This window comes from Saimiri boliviensis, chromosome 2 (genome assembly GCF_048565385.1).
Source record: "Saimiri boliviensis isolate mSaiBol1 chromosome 2, mSaiBol1.pri, whole genome shotgun sequence".
NCBI lineage: Eukaryota > Metazoa > Chordata > Mammalia > Primates > Cebidae > Saimiri > Saimiri boliviensis.
In genome coordinates this window covers 49169232-49178675 of record NC_133450.1, presented here as the reverse complement: position 1 = coordinate 49178675, position 9444 = coordinate 49169232, and the positions used below count along the sequence as shown (strand labels likewise).

At 35.9% G+C, this 9444-nt stretch overlaps 1 long non-coding RNA gene across 1 annotated transcript in view; it reads right to left on the bottom strand.

Moving 5' to 3' along the window:
- Positions 1–7148: 7148 nt before the first annotated feature.
- Positions 7149–9444, bottom strand: part of LOC141583563 (uncharacterized) — a 455143-nt gene continuing 452847 nt past the window's right edge. The window contains exon 10 of the long non-coding RNA XR_012516217.1: positions 7149–8815. This is a non-coding gene — a long non-coding RNA (uncharacterized LOC141583563). The remainder of the gene's footprint in view (positions 8816–9444) is intronic.

Below are 9444 nucleotides of genomic sequence, written 5' to 3'. Positions count from 1 at the left end.
AATCAGAATCTGAAGTGAGTTAGAGGACAATGTAAAAAGATGTTGAAGAGGATAATGTAATCCAGACAACAAACTTAACAGCATTACACATCCAGAGCCATCTCCGAAGTCATTAACGCTGTTGCCGGGGGTGTCTGCCAAAGAGCCAGATGTCATTCTGCCACAACTTGGCATCTGATGGTTGTCATTTATAAGACCGAATCGAGTAAGGACTGTAATTAGGTATGTGCTGAATAGAACCCTTCCCTCTGACTCCATCGGGGGCTTTTTATAGTTTTAAACACATAAAGAACAAAGCAGGGGAACTGATCTGCCCTTTGGACTCCTAAAAGCTCATATGTTTTCTTTCCTGAGGGAGATGCACAGCTTATAGTTTTTTTCATTAAGCATTTATTGTACTCTTTGGAGATGACAGACATGGTTCTTGGACCCTCAAAAGCATATGCTCCAGTGGAAGAATCAGACCTGTAAACAGATCAGTTACAAATACACTCTGGTAAGTGCTATGTTAGGGATATTGGCTTAAAAATGGTGTTGTGGGGGTACAGAGTGGAACAACTCCTCTTTGGAGATTTGGAAAAACGCTCCACAGAGGAGCAGATATTGAAGGGTGAGCAAGCATTTGGCAGGTGGGTGAAGAAACGAGGGGGTGCATACTCTATCAGAAGAAACCATGTATAGACAAGTGGTTATGAAATCACTTATGAAAAGGCCTGTTGTACTCTAGGAATTATGTGAAATTACATATGGTGAGAGTCAGTGGCAATGTAGATGGGCTAGATGAGGGCAGATGGTATTGGGGCAAAGATGAAGCAAATACCTGTTGAATCCTTCACTCTTCTTTTTATGGAGAATAGGTAGACTAACAGGGTAAGAAACTCAAGTGAATATCACTAAAACCTTAATAATCAAAAAAGCTAGCATTTGACAGCTTACTGAATGCAGAGTTATCACATTTAATTCTTACCACAACCTTATGAAATAGATGCTATCGTTATTTTTACTTTACAAATGAGGAAAAGGAGAATTAGGGATGGCAAATAGGCCCAGGTTCTGGGATGCCAAATAGCACCCAACAGGCAACCAGAAAAGCTAAGGGAACCCAGAAAACCTGTGGACGTGCTCTCCTAGACCACACTATGTTTTCCTTCCACAGAGTTGTGTGGGCCACACACGGACTGTCAATCCAGTGGCTGGAAAAGTTCCAGCTTCCTCAGTAGAGACTGTGTGGCCTAGAACATCAGCCTTTGAAACCACTGATCAATCTTCTTAGATAAAATCTAGAAATGGTACTAAGAAATATTTAAAATAGAAAATTATCTGCCCCAGCCTCTAGTATCCTCATTAGGCACTAGAATCTCCGGGGAGGCAGTTTTTAGACTGAAGGGCTTTTTTTTAAGCTTTCGTAGCATGTTTAATATTATGTAGAGATGCTCATGATATAGTTATGAATTCAAATAATGGGATATAAATACATAGAATAGGACAATCACATTTTTAAAAGGGTAGATACGAATCAAACATACACAGTATATATATAAACACACAGTATATATATATATATATATGTATATATATATATATACACACACACTATATACACAGTGTGTATATATATATATCTCAAGATAATGTTAAACATTGTCTGAATATAGATATATATATCTGATATATATACATATCAAGATAATGTTAAACATTGAATGTGAGAATTACAAATAATGTTTTTCAAACATTTTATAATTTTCTCCTATTAAAAGAGCTTGTGCAATCAGAAAACACTAAACATCAATAAATGGAGGATGCCTGTCAGAGAATACACGCCAAGGTCTGAAGGTACTTAGAGGTCAGGGGCCGTAGGTCTTGAACTCACCTGAGAAGATTCAATATCTTCTGGAAATAAACCAGGAGATGAGGGAACCACTTGCCATCACAACACACTGATTTCATTGGGACCATCCCTAAGTTGATTTGGTCCCTCCAGTGTATAATACTCTGAGGTTACCCCGTTAGTCCTCAGAGAGCCAAAGCCCTTCCAGAACACCCAAGGAATCCTCTCTTGCACACCACATCAGGTAGAAAACTTAAAGCTGGTGTTAATGCCGAAAATGAATTAAACTGGCTTCAACAATAAGGGGATCATCTCATGTAAAAGGAGTCCAAAAGTGGAGCAGCCATTGGATAGGCTCAAAGATGCCTAAGACCTGGTCTGCCGCCTTTCTTCTCAGTCCCAACTCGCTTCCTTCTCCATGCTGTTGCTGCTGTAGCTTTTCTAAGCAAGGTGTTCAGGCAGGATCTCCAGAAGCAGAAGTGAGTCCACTCATTTCTTGTGACTTGAAGAATGAGAAAATCTTTCCTGGAAGATCCTAGCAGCCTCCTCCTTATAACCTATTGTGTCCACAAAGGGCTAGTTTTTGAATTGCCTGAATTGGATTTTTTGGAAGTCAGATTTTCACTGCCTTGTTTTTGGATGTGAACTATATTAAATACCTCTTGGAGGCCCCATGCTGAGGCAGTCAAAGAGAAATTTGCCCAGCACATTAGAGATAAACAACCCATTGTGATAATTACATAAAAGGCTTAGCAGGTAGTTTCTCTCTGTATACTACATCGGGTACCAGGAGGTGATAAGGACAGGGCAAATAAACCTCTGATACAATACTTTATTGGGGCAATAGATTTCTTACTCTAAGCAGATCTGCACACATTTTGGAGGAGGTGGTTTAACAAAGTATCTGGCTCAGTAGCATTTGTCCTAGAAGTTATGGGGCAATTTTTCTGCCTCCTAGCATCAAGACTTTGGTAAGCTAGCATCCAGGCATAAATAGCATAAGCTGTGTCATTTACTTTGCAAGCAGTATATGTGGCAATAGATAAGGTCAAAAGTGGGCCCAGCCCAGACATGTATTATTCTGAGGCAGCCAAAGAATACATGGACCTGAGGTTGGGCTAGAAAAATGGCTAGACTAGAATAAACTCACTTTACCAGCAGGCCAAGGTATTTTCTGCTTGTAGGAGAAGCCCAATCTCAAAGTACATGGCTTTCTTGCCCTTCCAAAATTGTTTCTGTTCCAATGACAGCACTGTGTTGGGGAGGGTACGATGTTTCCCAGACTATGAAACTCATTGTATATCCATGAGAGTATGCTTACCCATCCAGTCTGCCCACCAGCTATCCATGATGTTACCATGTTGGCCAGACGATGTGCCTTTGATAACAAAGAGACCTGGCTGGTTCTTCTTAATGAAGCAAGTTTTATGTCAAACTATATTCTACAGCAGCTACCTCTTCTTGGCATTGCAGAGAAGCAGGCCCTATTGCTGATAGGGTGGCAGATAGCTGTGTTGGAAAGGTAATTTGAAGTGGCTGGTGGAGGCCTGGGACATCCATAAACTTGGTTCAGTAGAAGCCTTCCAAAAAATTATAAGTAAAATAGCATCCAAGTAAAGAAAAATGTGCTTCCTAGGCAAACAAAGCATTTCTTTAAGCTTGGACTTCAGGCTAGAATTGCATAATTCAGATACTCCTAAAATTCAAAGGGCTTCTTAAAGGGGCTACAGCAGGTTACAAAATAGAAAGTTGTCAACTTCTGTCCAATTCTGCTATTTAGACCTTGTTCAGTCAAGTGTTGTTTCTTCCTTGGGTTACTGCCAACTGCCTTCCAACTCTGTACTCTTGTCAATTCGTTTTCCATAGAGCAATAAATGTTCTCAAAGTGTAAACAAGATCATATCCTATCACACTATTGCTTAAAATCCTTTAATGTCTTGCCTTATTCGTAAAATGAAATGTGAGCTCTTCCCCATAGCCTGCAAAGCCTTGTACAAGTTGGGCTATCTACCTCTCCAAGCTCACCTCATTTATATCTTCCCCTTGCCCCATATGCTCCAGTCACATGATCATCATCCACTCATTCCCGAAAACTAAGGTCATTTTCACAGGATATTTTGCAGAAACTTTTCCTCTACCTAAAATATATTCCCTTCTTCCCTGTTCCCATCAGTGTTTGAATGTTTGCTTTGTTAGATTTCAGGCTGTCAACACTTTAGAAAGGCTCTTCCTGACCATTCTATATAAAACTAGTCTCTGGTTTATTTCTTGGATAATTTTTATTTTTTAAATTTGTCCATGTATTTGCCTGTTTTCCTATTTCTACAATAACAATTCGGGTTCCTGAGTGGAGGGGCCATGTCTCCATCAATTTTTGTATGTGTGTATGTCCCCAGTCTCTGGCAAGATGAGACTAACAATTCATCAAAGAATGTTTATTTAATGAATAAAGGTATCAATAAATCGGGAGAAAAGTAGGAGATTAAAAAAAACTCACTTCTTTTCAAAAACATCTTCTGATTGTGTTGCCTGAAGCTATGATAGTCTTTTCTCCCTGTTCTCTTTTTTGCATTATTGTCATTGTTAATATTAGCTACTGTTTGCAGAGTGCATGTTGTCAGTGTTACTGCAGGGATCAGACATACTTGGAGATGTAAGACATTTTCTCTCCTGATGACCTAACTAAAGTGTAAATAATCAATGGGGAAAAAGAATGACCACAGAGGACTAGAGGTTAAGGAGATTTTCATAAAGGATCCTCTTGGAATCCAAGAGCAACACTGAAGGGGGAGTTAGGAGTTAGAAACCAGGTAAAGGAAAACAAAGGGCACTCAAAACAAAGAAAATGGGAAAATTGGAGAGTAACCAGGCTATATGGAATAAGTGAGATTATATTTATATATAGTATGATTTGACAGCAAATGTTTGGACAATTCTTGCTGAATGTATGATTTGCACAACTGTATATCCATTAATTACACTCTACTTTATAAATACCTTTATTTGATATCTTGAAGAATAACTTGAATTATTTATCTGTATCACAAATCTATTTTTCTTTCCAATGAGATTATAAACCTAAACAGAGGTCCTGTCCCATTCATCTTTGCATTTATAGAATTTCAGATTGTCCAAATCAGAAACCACTCTGTCTTCCACTTGAAAATGTTGCCTCTCTATGGCATACTAATAAAGGATCATCCAGCCTCTCAAACTTTTCACAGGATTCTCATGAGGCAGCTTGTTTCAATATCAAATAGTTTTTTATTGTAGCAAATTCTTAATTTTTTTTAACTTTTCATCACTAATCCTAGTTAAGTCCTCCAAAATTATACCAAACAAAAATTAATCCTTTTTTATAAAATAATCCCTTGCATATTTGAAGGCAGAAGGCAGAATTATTTTTTTGTGTGTGTGTGTTTTTTTTTTAGGCTAAACCTTATTTTCACTAGCTATTCCTTAAACATATTAGAACTCATGTTTAAATGCACCCATTTTCCCAATTGAGTAACTAAGCTCCATAATGGCAAGAACACTGCTTGTTTCATTTACACTGTTTTCATCTTACCTATAATCACATTGACAAATAATAGGTCATCAAAAACATTTGATAATATGTGAAGGAATAAGAGTAAAAGCTTTCACCAGTGCAATAAAGCAAGAAAAATATGTAGCAGGGATGTAGTTAAAAGGAAGAAGTAAGACTCTTTCTATTCACAGACATTACTCTCTGTGTTAAAAAAAAAAAAAAATGTATGAAATAGCTAAAAGATACTAGAACAAATAAGTCAGCAAGGTTGTAGGATACAAAATCAACTATACAAAAACCCAACTGCATTTCTATATACTAGCAATAAACAGAAAACTAAAAAACAATTTTAATCACATCCAAAATAAGAGAAACTTAGATATTTGACAAAAGATATGTAAAAATCTGTAACCTGAAAAATAAGAACACTACTTAGAGATAATAATTATACAACATTGTCTAGAGAAACACTAAGTGAAAAAATTACCATGGTTATGGGTTAGAAGGCTCAGTATTACTAAGAAGTCAGTTTTCCTTAACTTGATCTGTAGATTCAATCCTATTACAATCAAAATCCTGGAAGCTTTTCTGAAGAATGTGATGAATTTATTCTAAAAGACATGAAAATATGAAAGAGATAGAATAGCACAACTTTAAAGAATAAAAATGCTGGGAGGCTAGAAGTACCTAAGTTCAAAACATATAAAAAGGTTAGTATAAAGCTAGTCACCTTGGACAATATGGAATTGGCTTAAATATAGACAAGAACAAAGGAAGAGAATGGAAAATCTAGTACAGACTCATACCTATATAGACAACAACAAAGGCAAATTCAGTGGAGTAGGGATACTCTTCCTAACAAATTGTGTAATTCATACTTGAACCAAAATCAATAACTATGCCAAGTGAATTATATATTAAATATATAATATATACCTAATGTAAAATGAAATGTGAGTGATGTAAAATGTAAATGTAAAAATGAAAACTAAGAACTAGACAATCACATGAGAAGAATCTTTGTTACCTCAAGTTAGGCTGACTTCATTGATTAGACACTGAAAGTATAATACATGAAACAATATTAATGAATTAGACTTCATTAAAATGTCTACCCTTTGACACCATTTAGAAAATGAAAATGTAAGATACAGATTAGTAGAAAGTATTTGCAAATCAAACATCTGTTAAAGAAATTGTGTTAATACACAAAACTTCAAAAATCTGATGATAATAAAACCCAATAAAATATGGACAAAAAATCTGAATTGACATTTACCAAAAAAGATAAACTAATAGTAAGTAAGCACACAAAAAAAGATGCTATCATTAGTCATTAGGGAAACACAAAAATCATAATGAGATACCTTAACACACCTATTCAAATAGCTAAAATTAAAAAGACTGATTATAGCAAGTATTGGTGGAGATATGAAGGAATTGGAATTCTCGGCACTGCTGATGTGAATGTAAAATGGTAGAACCACACTGAAAAACAGTTTTGCAGTTTCTTAAGACATCAAACATATACTCACCATGTTAATCAAGAGAAAGAAAATCATATCTTCAAATGAAGATTGCATTTTGCATTTTAATGATAAGAGCTTTATTTGCAATGGTTCCAAACTGGAAGCAACCCAAATATTCATTGATTGGTGAATAGTCATATTAGCATAATGGAATACTGTTATGCAATAAATAGAATAAAATATTAGTATACAAACATGAATTAATCTCAATCATGCTGAATGAGATAAACTGAAAGAAAAAGTATATACTTTGAATGTTAACTTTTATAAGATTCTAAGAAATGCAGACTAATCAATGGTGACAGAAAATATACGAACGGCTGCCTGAGATGCAGAGGGGGTAATCAGGAAGGGGCAGAAAGAAAGACATGAGTAAACTTTTCCTTGTTATATACATATATACCCATTTTCTTGATTGTGGTGATAATTTCATTGGTGCATAACATACCAAAACTTATAAAAACATACACACTAAGTATGTGCAGTGTATTGCATGACAAGTATACCTCAATAAAGCTGTTATATACATTTGAAGTCAGTTATATCTAGATTTAAAGATCATCTTGTTCATTTAGGTGCTGTGTGCTTTTGGACAAGTTATGTAACCTTTCATTTTTATTTTAAATTGATTATTTTAGAATCCCTTCAAACTTCACAGAAATGATGTGACTATCAGTAACAAGGTGTCTTAGATGGGTAAAAGAGCTCCAATGCTGGTGAAGACGCACAAACTCCACCCTCCCCATTTGAAACGACTAACCTGAAAAGGGACTGAGAAGCTTGGGAATTGGGGGGGACACATCTCTGTTCTCCATTCATCTTCTGCCATATTCACATATGTCTGATGGACTTGAAGGATAATGAGAACTCTTAGTGATGGAAGTTTCCAATAGGGAAGGAGGAGACTAGCTGGTGGTGTACAGAGGTCTAATATTTTCCAACTATGGCAATGGAAGACAAGCCACAGCTCAAGCTAGCCTAGCTATACTGAAGATAGTTGTGCTCTCTGAGGATGAGACTGAATGCATGTGAAACGATAGGGGTGTCTCACTACCTTCTGCATATTTCCTATATAAGCAGATTTATTGTAGCATATCCCCAAATGAAAACAGCAGAGGTATCCATCTGCCTCTTTATTCACAAAAGCATCACAGGAGCAATCTAGTCTCCAGCATTGAGTGCCACAGTTGTGTTTCACTGGCATGAGGTAGCAAGGAATGACCCGTACAGATCTGATAATGTCAGTGCACTTGGAGATTTCCTCAAAGTAATTAAGTTGTGAATTTTCCTCAGGCAAATGAGTGATATTCTATAAGAAAAAGAGATGGGTATTACCTTTAACAAACTTCATGTGTAATTATTGCAGATAACAACTGAGAAACTGAAGTTACAAATAAGAGAAAGAAAAATTACATTGAAGACTTATGTCCATAGTATGTCATTAGAGAAATACCGTATTTCCAAATTTAATGGAAATCTTTCTTTCCTGATCTTACTAAATTCCCTAGCAGAACTCAACAATGCAGTTTATTATCATAATCTTGAAACATGTCTTTTCCAAATCCTAAGAAACCTCATAATCCAATTTACCTCTCCATTTTTTTCTTCTGCCTCTCCATCCTTTCGAAATATATTTCTCCAACCAAAACTTGTGTCTCAATCTTCACATTTTTGTATTCAACTGTCTACCTAACATCACGACAGTGATATCTCATTATACCACAAATTCAATATATTCTGCTTCCTAACCTTTTCTTCCTTTAGTCCTCATTATCCCATACCAGCCAAGTAGGAATGAGCCAGAGACCTGGGAATAATAGTTCGTTTCTCTAGTCTGTCAGTATAGAAACCTATGAAATAAGAAAATAAGTTTACTTAACTTGAATTATTCTTAGTGAATCCATCTAGTTCTTGTAGCTTCTTTTTCTGAAATTAAAAAGTACTGATATAAGAATCTTCTAGAAAATGTTAAGGGACCCATTGTAAAGTATACAAATATATATGGTAAATAGCCTCTCATTCCATTTTCTTGTTTTTCTATTTATGCTCACTGAAACATTTAGTTTTTTAGATAATTTTTCATAAATACTGAATGTGTAATGTCACCTATATTGGATTTTGATGTATTTGTGACCTCCTGAGGCATTTCCCTTTATCTCCTATCCTGCACTAGTAAACTTGATAAACCTAACTATCCAAGACTGTCCTTTCATTCCCAGAGGTAGCATTACTTTTTAGTCAGTGTGGCCGCTGGGGAGTGAACCAGGATAAATGGGATTAAAATGAAACAATAGGAGGTTCAGGTTAAACACTAAAAGAAACATGTTGAGAAAAGGTCACTTAGACATAGGAACAATTTCCCTTGAGAATGTAGAAATATCTTCATTGTAAGTTTTCCTTTTTTTTCTAGTGTAGTTAGACTAAAGTTCAACAAGAATCATTATCTCACATTTCACAGTGGGCAATCCAATTTTCTACCCCCTACGTTAAGGAAGAGTTGAAAGAGGGAATCCATACTACCTGGGCATGATACTTAATGCCATATAGAAAGGAAG